The sequence below is a fragment of the Oryctolagus cuniculus genome, chromosome Y (genome assembly GCF_051225735.1).
Source record: "Oryctolagus cuniculus isolate XC-2025 breed Fujian yellow rabbit chromosome Y, ASM5122573v1, whole genome shotgun sequence".
NCBI classification, from domain to species: domain Eukaryota; kingdom Metazoa; phylum Chordata; class Mammalia; order Lagomorpha; family Leporidae; genus Oryctolagus; species Oryctolagus cuniculus.
Window position 1 is genome coordinate 21,883,273 of NC_142889.1, and position 17,584 is coordinate 21,900,856.

The window sequence follows — 17,584 nt, forward strand, 5'->3', positions numbered from 1 at the left end:
GTAGAGGGTGCAGGGGTCCTGGGGCGCCGGGAGCAGACCACGCCTCAGTTTCTCCATCAGACCTGGAAACCCGGCCACCCTCTCGAGAGCGTGCATGGCAGCCCTTGGTGGGGGCGTGCTGGGGGAGGTATGAGGAGGGCGACCCTGCTGACCCTGTGGCACCTGGTTTCCCGGGTGCTGACCCTTACAGAGGCTCCATCTGGCTGGCAGGACAGGTGGCTCCCACGTCTCCACCACCTCTATCCAGTTCCAGAACATTCTCCCTACCCCACCAGCCCAAGTCCCACCCCGTGACCCACTCTCCCTGTCCTGCCAGCTCTACAGGGCCTTGCGGCTGCTCCGCAGGTGCCTGGGGCTCTGTGGCTCTTGGGAACGACCCCACCTCTAGGCACGTGCCTGGGAGTGGAGCTGTGGGTCCAGCCGGGTCTCCATGGCCGACGGCATCATGTGTGTCGGCTGCACCAATGCCCAGCAGGTCCAGGGGCACCTGAGGCCCAGCTGGGACTTGAACCCAGGGATCTCCTGCTCCAGAATCAAGGGGACAGCTGCTCCGGGGGCCCCAGAGCCAGTAGGCTGTGGTGGGGGAGGCGTGAAGGGCAAGGGCCAAGGGTCCCTGCTCTGGGCTCCCATGCTGGGCACAGCCCTCTGGCCCTCTGAGTCCTCAGCACCTGCACCTGCTTGGAGGGGCACAGGTGGACTCCCGCCCAGCCCATTTCCCAGCAGGCCTTGGGCCCTCAGTCCTGGGCCTGGCAGTGGTGCCTTTGCCGACCTCTGCCTGTGGGGTGCGAGATGGTGGTCATCTCCATCAATGGCTTCATGTCCGTGTAAGCGGCCACAGTGATCTACTCCATCATCGGCTTCTGCACCACTGAGCGCTATGATGACTGCTTCAGCACGTGAGTGGTCCCGCCCCTGCCACGCCCTGCGCCCAGTGTCATCCTGGCTCTGCTCCTAGGAACCTCCTGACTCTCATCAATGCCTTCGACCTGCCGGAGGGCAATGTGACCCAGGAGAACTTCGCGGAGATGCAGCTCTGGTGGAATGCCACGGACCCCATGGCCTACACCCAGCTCACGTTCCAGAGCTGCGGCATGAACTCCTTCCTCTCGGAGGCAGGTCCCGGGCACCCCAGCAAGTGGGAGGCAGAAGCGCCCCTGCCGGCCCCCCAGGTTGCTCCCTGGGGCTGCCATCCACTTCCCCTTGGTCGCCACAACACTGGCCGTGGCACATCCTGCTGCTGCTCGGCTCCCCACACACTGCCTCCTCTCTGTTCGGGAGCCCCCAGGTTGTGGGGGTGTCACTACTTCCAGGCTGGCTCCCACAGCACCAAGCTTGGTGATGGGATGTGGCGTCACCTGTTGTCAGCTGTGTGTCACCTTCTGGGCCCCAGGTGGCTGCTGGCATTCCCCATCCCAGCTCAGGCGCCCTCAGCTGCTCCTGGCTCTGCCAGGGCCGGGCGCACCTGGCGAAGGGCCCCGGGCCCTGTGCACCCTCACCTCCCGGCCCGCAGCTCCGCTTTACCCATGTATCTGGAGCCAATAGGAGGCCTAGGATCAGCCTCATTCTTGCTTGGTATGGTTCGGTCAGTGGGCCATGCGCTGACAGGATGAGCAGTGTGGCCATCAGGGACCAACAGGCCCTGGGTGACTGGGTGCCATCATGCGGGGCATGGAGGGCATGGGCCTGGCCTTCATTGTCTTCACAGAGGCCATCACCAAGATGCCGGTGTTGCTGCTGTGGTCCGTGCTGTTCTTCCTCATGCTCTTCTGCCTGAGCCTGTCGTCCATGTTCAGGAACATGGAGGGCATGGCTGTGCCACTGCAGGACCTCAAGCTCATCCCCGCCAAGTGCCCTAAGGAGCTGCTCACAGGTGCGTGTGCCACGGGGGGCCCAGCTGTGTCCCCTTCCCACTGGGCCACAGGTTGGGACCCGCTCAGCTCTGTTTCCCTGCAGGCCTCACCTGCCTGGGGACCTACCTCCTGGCCCTCATCTTCACACAGAACTATGGCCAGTACTGGCTCTCCCTCCCAGACAGATATGCGAGTTCCATCCCCCTGCTCATCATTGCATTCTGCTAGGTGTTCGGGATCCTCTACATGTATGGCATTGATAGGTACGAGGGAGGAGGAAGCAGGGAGTTGGGCCGGGGCCAGCCTCAGGGGGCACAGGACAGACAGCAGAGCAGCAGCCCTGAGTCCCAGGAGGGGGCTCTGCAGGGCCCCTCTGGCTTCCAGATTCTCCTACACCTAGCTGTGCAGAGCAAGCACTGACAGCAGCATTGGGAGACTGCCCAGAACTTGGGGTATATGAGCATGGAGGCCACAGCAAGAGCAGGCCCTCTGCCACATGGCTGAGCAAGAGCCTTGGTCTGGGCCCCCCACAGCAGCCTGGGTGCAGGTGCAGCAGAGGAACTATGGGTGGGTGGGCAGTGGGGCTGGGGTCCTCAGCCCGGGGTACCTATGTTGCAGTGGGGGGCTGTTCCTCCCTGAAGTCCAGGCCTATCCAGAGCAGGGACTTTCAGCCCCCACTTGGCCAGACATCTGGGCACTCACCTTGCTGGGTGGGGTGGCCACCAGAGAGCAGCCTGAGAAGCTATCAAGGCGAGCTGCTTCTGAGACCAGGTGTGCAGGCACAGGTGTACAGGTACAGGTGTGCAGGCCAGATGTGTGAAGGCCAGGCATGTGCAGGCCAGGTGTGCAGGTACAGGTGTGCAGGCCAGATGTGTGAAGGCCAGGCATGTGCAGGCCAGGTGTGCAGGTACAGGCATGCAGAGGCACAGGTGCGCAAGCACAGGTGTGTGCAGGCCAGGTGTGTGCAGGCCAGGCATGCAGAGGCCAGGTGTACAGGTACAGGTGTGCAGAGGCACAAGTGTGTGCAAGCATAGGTGTGCAGAGGCCAGGGGTATAGGTACAGGCATGCAGAGGTACAGGTGTGCAGGCACAGGTGTGTGGATGCCAGGTGTGCAGAGGCCAGGTGTGCAGGCACAGATGTGTACAGGCACAGGTGTGTGCAGGCCAGGTGTGAAGAGGCCAGTTGCACAGGTACAGGTGTGCAGGCACAGGTGTGCACAAGCCAAGTGTGCAGAGGCCTGGTATACAGGTGCAGGTGTGCAGGCACAGGTGTTTGTAGGCCAGGAGTGTAGAGGCCAGTTGTACAGGCACAGGTGTGCGGAGGCCAGGTGTGCAGAGGTACAGGCATGCAGAGGTACAGGTGTACAGGCACAGGTGTGTGCAGGCCAGGTGTGTGTAGACCAGGTGTAGAGGTACAGGCATGCAGAGGCACAGGTGTGCAGGCACAGATGTTTATAGGCCAGGAGTGTAGAGGCCAGTTGTACAGGCACAGGTGTGCAGAGGCCAGGTGTGTGTAGACCAGGTGTAGAGGTACAGGCATGCAGAGGCACAGGTGTGCAGGCACAGATGTTTATAGGCCAGGAGTGTAGAGGCCAGTTGTACAGGCACAGGTGTGCAGAGGCCAGGTGTGCAGAGGTACAGGCATGCAGAGGTACAGGTGTACAGGCACAGGTGTGTGCAGGCCAGGTGTGTGTAGACCAGGTGTACAGGTACAGGCATGCAGAGGCACAGGTGTGCAAGCACAGGTGTGTGCAGGCCAGGTGCACAGGTACAGGTGTGCAGGCACAGGTGTGTGCAGGCCAGGAGTGCAGAAGCCAAGTGTGCAGAGGCCTGGTATACAGGTACAGGTGTGCAGGCACAGGTATGTGGAGGCACAGGTGTGTGCAGGCCAGGTGTGTGTAGGCCAGGTGTACAGGTGCAGGTGTGCAGGCACAGGTGTTTGTAGGCCAGGAGTGTAGAGGCCAGTTGTACAGGCACAGGTGTGAGGAGGCCAGGTGTGCAGAGGTACAGGCATGCAGAGGTACAGGTGTGCAGGCACAGGCATGCAGAGGTACAGGTGTGCAGGCACAGGTGTGTGGAGGCCAGGTGTGCAGAGGTACAGGTGTGCAGGCACAGGTGTGCACAGGCACAGGTGTGCACAGGCACAGGTGTGCAGAAGCCAAGTGTGCAGAGACCTGGTGTGCAGGTACAGATGTGCAGTTACAGATGTGGAGGCACAGGTGTGCAGAGGCCAGGTGTGTGCAGATATAGGTATGCACAGGTGTGTGCAGGCCAAGTGTTCAGAGGCCGTGTGTGCAGGTACAGGTGTGCAGCTGAGGGGCAGGCCAAGGTACACAAGGTTGGCCATGCTCTGGTAACATCATGCAGTGTGGGTTTGGCCATGTGCCTGGCCCCACAGCTGTGCAGCTGTGCTTGGCACTGTACATGTCTACACGTCCATCTGTGAAAGGCCCGGAGTACAGGGTGAGGCAGCATCTCACCCAGGTCAGTTGACACCATCCCAGCCTCTGTCTCCAAGTTCAACAAGGACATTGAGTTCATGATTGGGCACAAACCCAACATCTTCTGGCAGCTCATGTGGTGGGTTGTCAGCCCCCAGATCATGCTGGTCATCTTCCCCTTCTACTTCACGGTCAAAGTCAGCAAGGAGCTGATCTACAGTGTCTGGTACCCCAGCTACATGAGTGCCTGGGGCCGCCCATGCTGAGAGGGTCTCAGGTCGGGGTGGAGGCCCTGCGTGTGCTCAGGGGAGGGTCACAGGTCAGGGTGGAGGCCATGCATGTGCTCAGGGGAGGGTCACAGGTCAGGGTGGAGGCCCTGTGTGTGCTCAGGGGAGGGTCACAGGTCAGGGTGGAGGCCCTGGGTGTGCTCAGGGGAGGGTCACAGGTCAGGGCAGAGGCCCTGCATGTGCTCACCTCTGGCCTGGTTCTCCCCCAGGAGGAGTTCCTCAAATCCTGGCAGGTCAGGTACCTGCCCTGGGTGTACATGGTGGTGGTGGTCGTGGCTGGCATGCCCAGCCTCATCATCCCCTGCTTCGCCATCTGCAAGCTCATCAGGGGCCACTGCCAGCAGCCAGGGGACCAGCAGGGCCTGGTCAGCATGCAGTCCACGGCTTCCATGAATGGGGACCTCAAGTACTGAGGTCCCCAGGCTGCGTGTGTGTGTGAGTGCACGCATGCACACATTTATGTGTGTGTGTGTGAGCATTTCATATGTGTGTGCACTAGCTTGAATATGTAGACATGTACATTGTACATGTGTATATTCATTCATGTGTATGTGATGTTTCTCCATATGCATGCATGTCTATGCACACGTGTGTGTACATGTGAGTTATGTCAGCATTGTGTGCATGCCTGGATATGTATGTGTTGTGTGCACGTATGCCTGTGTGCATACATGTGCATGTTTTATGGGTGTGTGCATATGCATGTGTATGTGTGTACGTGCATCTGTACATATGTAGCTATATATTTTGTGCACATGTGGATGTGTGCATTGTGCTTACACGTATACGCACACTGCTTGTATGCACGTGCATGTGTGTGCATATCCAGGTGCACACGTGTTCACACACATGTGTGCATCTGTGTTTACATGTTCATGGCACACACGTGTACCATGTGGGCCCAGTCTCCTTGTCATGAACACAGTACAGCATGCCACACAGCCGAGTATGTCCCCCAAAGTCAAGAGCTGAGGGGTGGGGAGGCTGCACCTGCTGCACCCCAGGTTGCCATGGATGGCCGTGGAGCCTGGAGTGTGGGCTGCTGACTCGGCCCTGCAGCCATTCTCATTTCCCAGCCCTCACCCTGTGTCCTCCCCCTATCTACAGACGCTTGACCTAGAGACCCCCGAGGTCAGGGTTTGGGCCCTTTTACCAGAAGCCCATTGAGCCTGTGGTGACATGGCCACACACCCCCTCCATGCCCTGGCCCCACCACCCCTGGCTTAATGAATACTCACCATTTAATCATTGCTTCTGCCTGCCATGGACAGACGCTCTGAGTGCAGCTCAATGCGGCCCAGCCAGAGGAAGACATCAGCTGTTTTCTTACGGGGACATTAACTGAATTGTTAGCCAGATGTTGGGAGAGAGGGTTACAGGGTAACTTGGCCTCGGCCCCTGCCACCAAGGATGCTGTATGCCTCCTGGCCCCCCTGGAGCCCAGGGCTGTGTCAGGGTGGATGGCCCTGGGACTTGGCACCAACCTCAGCCCACGCAAGCTGTGCCTGTGGCGTCTGCTTCCACAAACGGCCACCTCCACGTTCTGCAGAAAAGCCTGAGTGCTTCCCTTCAAGTGGACTTTATAGAATTCTCACAAGTTGGGCTGGGATGCTGGGGGGTCCCCTTCCTCCCAGAGACCCCGGCCACAAACTCCAGTCCTGCAGTTCCAGCTACCTGGCACACTGCAGACACGGAGCAGGGTGGAGCTTGGACATGTTCTGACCACTCAGCACTCACCCCTCCACTGCCCTGCAGTGCCCCTGGCACGGCACGGCCAGGTGTGTCATCCAGGAGGCTGGTGGTTGTGTGACACCTCCAGAACACAGTGCTGCTGCTTGGCATCCTTGTCAACATGACAGACAGGCAGGTTCATGGACATCAAGTGTCCCCATCTAAATAAACCACTGCATCCACTGTCCTCGAGTGTGCATCCAGATGGGCGAGTGTGTCCCCAGGGACAGTGTGGCTGGTGGTCAGCTCCACTCCCCCGTGGGCTGCAATCAGGATGCTGTCCACAAAGCCACATGCTGTGGCCGGGACAGGCTGGGCATTGGGCAGGACTGTCTGCCTCTCAAAGGCCCTGCTGTGCTCAGTGGGGGTCACCCCAGGGACTCCTGTAGCTCTAGGGAGGGTGTGGGCTCCATTCTGAGGCCCCCAGGCTGGGGGTGCAGCCCCTGGTGCAGGCCACATAGGACTGGCCAGGAAGCCATGGTCAGACTCCCGAGGTGTCAGGAGACAGGTGTAGTCTGAGGACTAAGCCCCCTCCTACGCTGCCCCAGAAGCAGGGAAGCCACAGCCACCACACCACATGTGGCCAGGCAACAGCCTTTATCTGCTCACCCCATTGGGAACTGCATGGCATGGGGAGGTCAGGGGCTGCCAGGGTCCTGGATGGAGGGTGGGGGTCCCTGGTGATGAATGTTCTGGGTCTTGAGGTTTCCACACCCTCGACTCAGCTTCACAGGATGTGGCCACCTTGGCAAACTGAGGGTGGGGGAGGGGAGCAGGGACCTCTGACCCTGTCACCAATGAGCATGAGTCTGCATTACCTCAACATCAAAACACTTGTTACAGATAAATAACTAAAAGCCAACTCACCGTGCCCCTGAGCATCCCCAACAGGAGCACACAGCTGTCGTGGGGACAGCTCTCTCTGTGGTGGTACCAGTCTGCAGCTGACATTGGACACACTCATGGGAAAGGGGCCAGGGATGCAGGCATGGCCAGGCCCCAGGTTACCAATTAACAGGGCTCCACCAGCTTTCCTTTAAATAAACCAGAGGATGTGACGGAGGGGACGCTCAGGCTCTAGGCCAGCAGAGGGTGCAGGTGTGGTGTGGTCTGGATGCTCCCAGAGACACTGGACCACTCTGGCCCAGGACCTTGGTCCAGATCCAGCCTTGGATGCATGGGAGGACGAGAGGCCCCAGTGGGACAACAAGCTCCAGTACATGCTCAGTTGCGTGGGGTTTGCTGTGGGGCTGGGGAACATCTGGAGGTGCCAGACCCACAGTGGAGGTGAGCCTGCCAGCCACATCTGGATACCCAAGGACTGGCCTTCCCCACCCCTGACCTCTGGGCAGCACCACTGTCCCAAAAAGCCAGACATGTGGGGCCCCAGGAAGAGCCCAGCCTTGGCATCTGAGCCCTGGGGACTTCAGGGGCCTGCACATGGGGTCCCAGGCCAGCATGCAGCTTCATTCTCAGCGGCGCTGCCCCTCAGTGTGGAGCCAGTCTCCAGGGGGCGATCACCCTGGTGTCCATGTTCGTGGGGGCTGGTGTCTCCCAAGGCTCCTTGCAGGATGACAGGAGCCCTGGGCTCACCAGCAGTCACAGCACACAGATGCACCTGTGTGGCCCACACATGTGCACCAGCCAGGGGCTGCTGCCCTCAGGGCTGTCATTGCCCAAGTGCCTCCATGTGACGGCAGGCCTGGGACACACAACCCTCTCCAGTGAGGAACCTGGGGAGACTCCCCCAGGGACCAGGGCCTCGGGGATGCAGAGGTCGGAGGACGGGGCTTCTCATCAGGGATGCAGGCGAGGGAGGAGTGGCCGCCCCAACATGCTGCTATGGCACTTGTTTCCAGATGCGGCAAGCATGGCCAAACATGCCGTAACATTCTGTCTTCTTACTCCCCGTTCCTCCCCAGGCTGCGCTGACGGGTGGTCTCACCCCAGCCACTCAGTGCCCATCGCCCATCACTCAGAATTTTGTAAAGAGTGCCCCCACATCTTGCACAGCCGCACTCACCCTCCTCGCTTCTGGGCAGTTCCAGGGTCTTCTGAGCTTGTGGCCCTTCCTCATCCTCATGCCAGCTCCTGTTCCAGGTGTCTGCTTGCCGGCTCCACCTGTCTACACTGGCTGTGCCCACTCTACCTGTCCACACTGGCTACACACACTTCTCCTGTCCACACTGGCCACATGCACACTGTCCACACTGGCTGCACACACTCTGCCTATCCACCCTGGCTGCACACTCTGCCTGTCCACACTGGCCATGCCCACACTGCCTGTCCACACTGTCCACACTGTCAACACTGGTCGCACACACTCTGCCTGTCCACACTGGCTGCACATACTCCACCTGTACACACTGGCCATGCCCACTCTGCCTGTCCATACTGGCCACTTACACATCTTCCACACTAGCTGGACACACTCCTGTCTACACTGGCCACACATACTCCACCTATCCACACTGGCCGCTCAGACAGCCTCTGAATCTGCTCCACAGTGCTGCCCGGCTGGTTTATTCTCCCATGAGGCTGAGCATGCAGCCAGCAGCTACACCAACCACACCCAGTCAGAACCCAGGCTGGCCACTGGCAGCATGCCAGGTGCCCCAATGGGGAGCAGAGGGTGGCCACCCCGACCCCTGTGTCCTGACAGGGGCCTTTTTCATCCCCTACTTCATCGCCCTGGTCTTTGAGGGGATCCCACTCTTCCACATCGAGCTCGCCATCGGCCAGCACCTGCACAGGGGCAGCATTGGGGTGTGGACAGCCATCTCCCCCTACCTGGGCAGTGTAGGCAGGCCACCCCCTTCTTGGCTCCCCAGGAGGACCTGCTCTGCACGTGGGTGGCACCGCTCCTCCCCTGCTGTGTGACACTTTGTCCTCGCTGTCTGCAGGGCTGGGCTGCCTCATGATGTCCTTCCTGGTCAGCCTGTACTACAACACCATCCTCACCTGGGTGCTGTAGTACTTCCTCAACTCCTTCCAGCACCCATTGCCCTGGAACCACTGCCTGCTGGAAGGCAACAGGATGGGTGAGGGCATGGCCAGTGTGGACAGGTGACCTCTCCTGTTCACTGGTCCCCACTGGGCCCAGGGACCACCCAGATCCCCATCCGCTCACACACCAAGCCCTGGGCCTCCCTTCCCCATCTCAGCCTCAGAGCGAGGTGAGAGAGCACAGCTGGGCTGGAGGGTGGGGGCCGCTTCAGTGCGCTGGTGCCCGTGGCCCTGCTGGCTTTCGAGGCAGAGCGTGCACTGGGCCTGGGCCCTGTGGCCGGCCTGTGACGGGACTGCTGGCTGCAGGGTTCGTGGCGGAGTGCCAGGGCAGCAGTTCCATGAGCTACTTCTGGTACCGGCAGATGCTGGACATCACTGCTGACATCAGTGACAGTGGCACTGTCCAGTAGTGGCTGCTCATCTGCTTGGTCATCTGCTGGGCTGTGGTGTATCTGTGCATCATCAGAGGCATTGAGACCACTGGGAAGGTGAGAGCAGCTTCCTCTGGCTCCGAGGCCCCCTCCCCATGCTGCCAGTGTTGGCTCGGCATGGGGGAGCAGGCACACTCGGGGCCCCATGGGCAGCTTCTCATCCTGGTGACAGTCTCTGCCCTGAACCGCACTCTGTGCCAAGGCAGCCATGCCGGCTCTCTTCTGGCAGCCACTGTGACTTCTTCCTGCCCCTCCATCTCGGTGGACAGTGCCTCTCATAGCCACTGCTCCACTGGGTCTGGCCTGAGGAGCCCCCACTCAGAGCCAGCACCTCCCTGGCAGCTCAGATTTGCCTCTGCCTCCTGACTGTTCCCCGTCTGGTCCTCCTCCTCTGCTCTTTATGCCTCCACTCCGCCTCCTGTGTGGCGGAGGCACTGTCAGGCTTCTGACTCTCGCTGGATCCCAGAGCAGCACCAGGGAGGAGGGCACATGTAGCTCACGGTCTGGAGGTTCGGGCTCCGAGATGGGCAGCGCCTTCAGTTCAGGCAGCCGGGCGGCTGCAGGGTGGTGAGGGACCACCCTGGGAGAAGAGACACAGGGGACTCACAGCTCTCAGAACCCGTGCTCCCACTGGAACCACCCCTCGAGGCCCTGCCATGACCTCCCCCGACCCTGCCAAGCCACCAATGGGTGGGGTCTGCACCCAAATCCCCCTGCCAAGGCCATGCGCCCACTGGCTGGTACCGGATCTCAGGGCCTGTCACGGGCCGTCTTCAGGTGACACGTGTGCCCCACGTGCAGTGGTCTGCATGCACTGTCCTCCAGGAACACCCCCCTTTTCCCTTCCACTCCTCTCCAAGCCTTGGCCATGTTCTTACACTTACTTAAAACATGTGATAGAGAGCAGACACTGGTTTCTCTCACAGGCGACTGGCGTCTAAGGGCCTTCCCTTGGGGCCGCTGGGGCACACGGGTGGGGGGTGTTGAACACTCATGGCATGGTCAGGGCTCCTCACACCCCCTGCCCCAGGGCGGCCCACACAATCCAGCAGCCACCAGCCTGAGCCTTTTCCCACGAGGCTCTGAGGACAGAGCCAGTGACCAGACCCTGTGGCTCTCACAGATCATCCTGTTAGGAATGCGCTGGGGAGGCCCTGTGGCTTTGGTCTGTGTGGGGATGTGGGGCCGGCCCTGGCCCACCGCTGACTGGGAGCCACCAGGACAGGGGAAAGAGGGGGCTGGGCTGAGAGCCTGAGGTGTGCACAGGAGGACACAAGGCAGGACGAGGGGCAGCCTGGGGTGGGGGAGGGGCCTGCCTGTCCTGAGTGCCGGTGCCCACCTTAGCAGAAGGTGTGTGACCATACACCTTCAGAGCTTGACCCAAAGTGCCATGCCTGTGTGGTCACCTTGGGCCACATGAGTGGTCACAATGGGGCAAGGCCCCTCCCCCGCTCCTGCAGGGCCACTGTGCATCTGACCTGGCATCTCCTCCAGGCCATCTACTTCACGGCCCTATTCCCTTACTTGGTGCTGACCATCTTCCTCATCAGAGGCCTGATGCTGTCTGGTGTCACACACAGGCTCTGCTACCTTTTCACCCACAACATAAGTGGAGGGGGGCAGGGGGCACAGTGGGCAAGGGAGGCGGGCCTTGGGGTCTCAGCAGGGTTGGGACAAGGACTTTGGTCTGGGGTGTGTGGACTGGTGCACCTGCAGGAAGTCCAGGTGCTGACAAGGTAGGAGTGTGGGGGAGGGGCTGGCAGGAATCATCTGTCACCTGGGGCAGAAACATCCAGCAGGTGTGGCACACAGGACCAAGGGGCTTCTACTCAGAGCCTGCAGCACTTCTAGACCATTCCATTGGTCCAGGATCCCAAGGGGGTTTCCAGGGCTGCTGACCACCACCAGGAGTCAGCTGCACACCTGGGCATGAGGCTATCTCCCCAGACACCCAGCAGTAGGCAAATGGGGCAATGGGTGCAAACACCCCTGCCCAGGGGCCTCACACGGTTAAAGCCATGCGTGGGAGAGGATAGGGAGCATGCCCAGGTCAGAGTCAGCTCAGATCTAGTTCTAAGCCCCACCACCGAGTGCCAGCCACACTCTGCTGTGGGCCTGATGAAGCCACAGCTTGCTGGCTGCATCGCAGAACAGGGGAGCCGTGTCAGCTACCACGCCAAGCAAGCTCCCTCCTGGCACAAAGTCCTGAACGGTTCTTGGAATCTGTACAGGTCACACCTGGTTATGGTGTGACCCAAAAGGACCAGGGAATGTTCTAGAACAGCATCTGCTGTGTTCATGTTTCAGAGGCAGATTCTCCAGAACCTGTGGGTGTGGATGGATGCAAGCCACCCAGATCTTCTCCCGGTCCCTGGCCTTCAGTGGACACATTGCCTTTGCCAGCTGCAATCCATCCAGGTGGGCACCTGCCCCAGCTTGCTTGGCACCCTGGTGATGCGGTGCCAGCCAGCCAGGGCTGAGCTGGGGATGGTGCTGTGGGACCTGCTGGCCTGGGGTGGGCTCCACCTGGCTTGTCCGTTCCAGGAGCTGCTGTGTGTGCCCAGCCTGACTGGGCTGGGGCAGGTCTGGGGCCCACAGGGCACTCAGCACAGATCTGAGCCTTTCCACAAATGGTCAAGGAGTAGAGTGAGGCAGTGGGGAGGGGCCCAGGCTCAGTGGGTGGGGGCCCTCCCGAGGCCCTGAGTGCTCCCATGTGCAGGAACAACTGTGAGAAGGACACCATGGTCATCTCTCTGGTGAATAGCATGACCTCCCTGTATGCCTCTGTTGTCATCTTCTCCATCATGGGCTTCCAGGCCACCACAGACCATGGACAGTGCCTGGGCAGGTGAGGCTGGGCCACGCCATGGGCAGGGGCGGGGCAGGCATGCCAGTGTTCTGAGGACTCTCACTGGAAAAAGGGTCTCAGCAGACGAAACTTGGGTGTGGATGGAGCTGAGGTTGCCCTGGGGAATGTGGGCCCCGAGTAGGGGACAGCCACAGGGGGCAGGAGGGGTGCCCTCTGGAGCCTCTAGGGGGCTGCCACCTGACCCCGTGTGCCCGGGGCCTCTAGGATCACACGCACTATGCATGTCTCCACTCTGAGATATGCACAGTGCACAGCCCTAAGGCAGCCCCAGGAAGCCGATGCTGCCTAAGCAACCCTGAGGCCCTCCACCCGACCATCCAGACACGTCTCATTCAGGGAGTTGGGTGGGCTGCAGCCTCTGGCACAGGGAGCTCTGCCCCTGCAGAGTACACATCCCTGGAGGGGGCTTCAGGCACCCAGTGGGTGGGGCAGGGGTCCTGCTGAACCCGTCGGCACCCAGGATGGCCCCCACATGCAGAGCCAATGGGTGGTGCCTGTGCCAATCCCACACCGTTCAGAGGGAGGAGGCAGAGGACAGGCCAGCCATGGCCAGTGCGGTAGGAGCCGGTGCCTCAGGAACACTGTGTGAGCGTGTGTGTGCTTCACACATGTGTGTGTGTGCCTCATGTGCACCTGTGTGCCTCACATGTGTGTGCACCTCATTTGTGCTTCACTGTGTGAGCCTCACCTCAGCACCACCCTCACCAGTGCAAGAGGGGCTTCTCCAGCTCCTTCACCTGGACCCCAAGGACAGGGTCCTGTCACGTCCTAGCTGGATTCCCAGAGTTTCATAGAGCATAGCAAGTGGTGGCCATGCTGCACCATGCAAAGCTGCTTCTCTCTGTTCCAGGGCTCCCACTCCCAGGGTGTCTGCCGACTCTGGGTTAGAGGGTGCTGGGCTGGGGTTCCCACTCCCAGGGTCTCTGCTGACACTGGTGAGGGAGTGCTGGGCTGGGGCTCCCACTCCGGTGGCTGTGCCCACACTGGGGGTGCTGGGCTGGGCTGGGCACCTGGGGCATCAGGATGAGGCTTGCACTTCCTGCCCTGGCTGCACTTGGCCCTTCTCTGCATGGCTGCATGAGACCCTGCATCATACAAGGCACCAACATGGAGGGGATCATCACGCTGCTCCTGGACATGGGGGTCATCCCCACGGGGATCCCCAAGGAGGCCCTCACAGGTGAGTGCACAGCTCAGCCACAGGGATGCCTGCTGCCTCCTATACAGAGCTCAGGGGCCCTGGGCTAGCCCACTCCCCGAGGACAGCCCAACGGCTCCGGGCAGGACATGGGTGGACCTGCCCTGACCGTGGCCCACTGAGGCCAAGCTCTGACCCACCTCTGGCAGGTGAGGTGAGGTGGGGTGGGGGAAAGGGGCAGGTGCAGGCCTCCCACCCAGACCCTGCACCTCAGGGCTGGCCTGCCTAGCCTGCCTGCTCTCAGCCACCTGCTTCATGCTGCAGTCCAGAAGTTACTGGCTGGAGATCTTCAACAGCTACGCGGCCTCCTTCAACCTCATAGTCTTCACCTTCTTCAAGGTGGTGGGGGTCATCTACATCTACAGCCTGCGGCAGTGAGCTGAGGTCCACAGGAAACCCGGGGGGGTGGGGAGGGCCCCGCAGCACCACTGAGCCCAATGTCTGTGCAGGTTCTGTGATGACATTGTGTGGATGATGGGGCAGCAGCCAGGCCTCTACTGGCGGGCGGTGTGGCTCGTGGCCAGCCCCCTGCTCCTCCTGAGTATCTTCCTGGCCTACCTCGTCCTGCTGGCCCAGAGGACACTGAGCTACCAGGCCTGGAACCCTCAGCATGTAGGTCCTCCCACAGGGATCAAGGGGCCGCAGTGACCTGCAGGGTGACCCTGGTAGGACCGGAGCCTCTCGAGGGCCTCAGAGCAGTGTCCAGACCCTGGAGACATCAGTCCTTCCAGCCTGCACTTTCCACGTGGACAGCCAGCCAGGGAAGCGACAATTCTAGTGTCTGGGAGAGGTCAGGAGGCAGACTGGCGAAGGGTCACTCCCTGCCTGGTCCACACAGGGAACTATGTAACACCTGGCCTGGGCCGCCCCTCCAAGTGAGCACCAGAACCCCTCAGGGTCCGCCTGGGGGAAGTGAGAATTTTCTGCTTTATCCTGGGGTCTCAGACCACACCTCACCTGTCCACAAGTGTTGGAGGCCAGTGGGTGGGTACCACATGCCCCCGCCTTCCCTGAGGGCTTCCACCCAGAGGGAGCCTCAAGCCCCAGCTCCCTCATCCCTGAGCACCCACCCAGGATGCTGCCCTCCTGTAGTCCCAGGGAGGATTGGGGCTGCCTCCATGCACAGGTGGTCGGGTCAGCCTCGCTCTGCTCAAGGCCTGGGGTCTGGAGCCAGAGGTCTGACCACTCCAGGCTGAGCTCTCTCTCTCTTGTGCCCCCTGCAGGAGCAGTTCCCCTCCAGGCAGGAGAAACTACCCTGGCTGGGTGCAAGCCATCTGCATGCTCCTGTCCCTGCTGCCTGCTCTGTGGGTCCCGGGCATCGCACTGGCCCGGCTGGTGGCCAAGTGTAGGAGGCAGCAGCAGGATGAGTGTCTGGACAGCAGCCTGAGGCTGCAAGACAGCAGGACCCACTGAGGGGCAGGGATGGCCGTGGGTGACCTCATCACACCCTGCCACCAACTCTGCAGGACCCTTGGCTCCCCATGTCTTGGGCCTGCTCTATCCAGGGTCCACTCTGCCCTCAAATGGGAGGCAAAGTCCACCCAGGGGCACACCCAGTTCCTGGCTGCCATAGGAGTCCCTCTGTGACAGTGCTGCCCACACAGCCTCAAGCTGTGATGATGGACAAAGGGCAGGCATGCTGACGGCAGGCCAGGCCCTGCACAGCTTCCCTGCCAGGAATCCAGCCCCAGGCTGACCCCCAAGTCCAGCCCAGGATAAGGGGCAGGAGTCATCTGCACACATGTGAGGGGGACACACGGGTGCTGGGAGCCCAGCCAGGGAGGACTCTGGGAGACACTGCCAGTGTCAGCACCCATGCTCAAGGGCAGAGGCTGCTGAAGTCAGATTTCCTACCGCGGGGCCTCTCGGCCACTCCCTCCAGGTCCCCAGCCGCCCTCCACCCACCAAGCACCCAGGCAGTCAGCCCCCACCTGCCCACCCCACCCCCACTTCCTTCTGACCACTGACCTCGGCCTCACACTGCCAGACCAGTACCCACAGAGCCCCTAGCCTTTTCCCAGTGCCCTGCAGAAACACACAGCTGGCCACACCCCCTGTGGCACCTGGCAAGGCATGTGTGTGTTATCACTCAAGGAGCATCTGTGCTGGGAGCAGCTCTCGCCACCATGGGTGTGACCAAGGTCCAGCTGCAGAGGATCTGAGAGCTAAACACCCACTCAGCCCCAGCGCTCCATGCACGTCTGAGCCCACAGTGGGGGAGGCTGGCACTTAGCCCTCCATCATGACACCCCCTCCCCACGCCATACTGACAGGTGGCAGTGAGCATGGGGTGTCACACAGGGGAGCCCATACCACAGGGGGCATCCCAGGGCTCAGCCCCATCTTGCTAGCTTGGACATCACTGCTAACAGCAGCTCTGAGCAGACAGCCGAGGGGACGGGAGCTCGCGGGACCCACAGGCATCTGCCCACTCTCAGCTCTGCCCTGCGGTGCCCCTTTGGCCAGCCCCCCCCCCCTTGTATGCTGTAGAGACCTCACGGTTCATGACCTGCCCTCTGCACAGTAGACAGTACTGGCAGGGCCCCCACAGGGCTGGGAAGTGAGGGCAACGCTGTCCCGGCACTGCCGTTGTGGCCTGCAAACCCTACCACTGCCCTGAATGGCTCTGGGGCTGCCCTTCCTGACCACACCTCACCTGGCCACCTTGTGCCCAGGAGCTTGGCCTGGAGGGGCCCTCAGGGGCTGGCGGTGGTGGTGTCAGAGCCCTGGTTCAGTGGCCAAAAGGGAAGGGGTGGGGCATGGGGACAGAGACCCAGTGGACACCCAGCCTCCAGAAAACTCAGCCATGGATGTGTGGACAGATGGACACTCATGTGAATGTAGACATGGCCCAGGGGCTGCAGAGGGCAATGGTTGACCAGCGTGACACCCCCATGGGCATGAGCCCTCCATGTGATATCCCTGACTGGCAGGGGCTGGCACAGGAGCAGATGCTGCCTTCATGTGGCCAAAACAGAGGAGTCCACAGAGGGCCCCTCCCTCCTGGACACCATGTTCATGGGCAACAGCCCCCGGGGCAGACAGGGCCACCACCACCACAAGGTCACCCAATGGGGGACTACAGTTAGCACGACCAGGAGGGGGCGCTGGGGAGCAGGGCACAGCCATCTTGTTTTTTGGGGGGCGCTATCCCTCACAGTCACAGCAGCCCCCACAGGTGACTGTAAGCCTGCCCCCTGGGGGTTCCACCCCGTCTCCCTCTCCCTGCCCCGCCCCTGTCAGGAGCTGCTCACTGGGAAGGCCAGAGCTTGGGCAGCAAAGAGGCTGATGCCGTTTCACCTGTGGGGATCACGTGCCCACAAAGTGGCCACTCAACACTGTATCCCCTGTAGGTACTGGCTGGAGTCCTGGCTGCCCTGCTCCCACCCAGCTCCCTAATGGCCTTGGAAGGCAGCAGAGGATGCCCAAGCACCTGGGCCCCTGCTACCCATGTGGGAGACCCCGATGGAGCTCCTGGCTCAGTGTTGGCCATGGCAGCCACCAGGGGAGCAGGTGGATGGAAGCTCTCTCCCCCTCCCTGTCACTCTCAAATGAACCAATAAATCTGTGAATTATGAAAGCTCAGCTTTTCCAAGGTTTGGCAAACTCAGTGAAGCCTGAGAACCTGAGTGACAGTATAGCAGGGCCTGGGGTTCCCCATGGGCACAGCGGCTTAGTCACCAGGACGGTCTGGGGTCCCATGGGCACATTGGCTCAGTCACAGGAGGCCTGGGTTCCCCTGGGCATGTTGGCTTAGTCACCAGGATGGTC

The 17,584-nt window shown here is 61.1% G+C and overlaps 1 pseudogene; it reads left to right on the top strand.

Moving 5' to 3' along the window:
• Window positions 1-5,592: 5,592 nt before the first annotated feature.
• LOC149119362 (sodium-dependent neutral amino acid transporter B(0)AT3-like) lies at window positions 5,593-15,226 on the top strand (annotated as a pseudogene).
• Window positions 15,227-17,584: the final 2,358 nt, after the last annotated feature.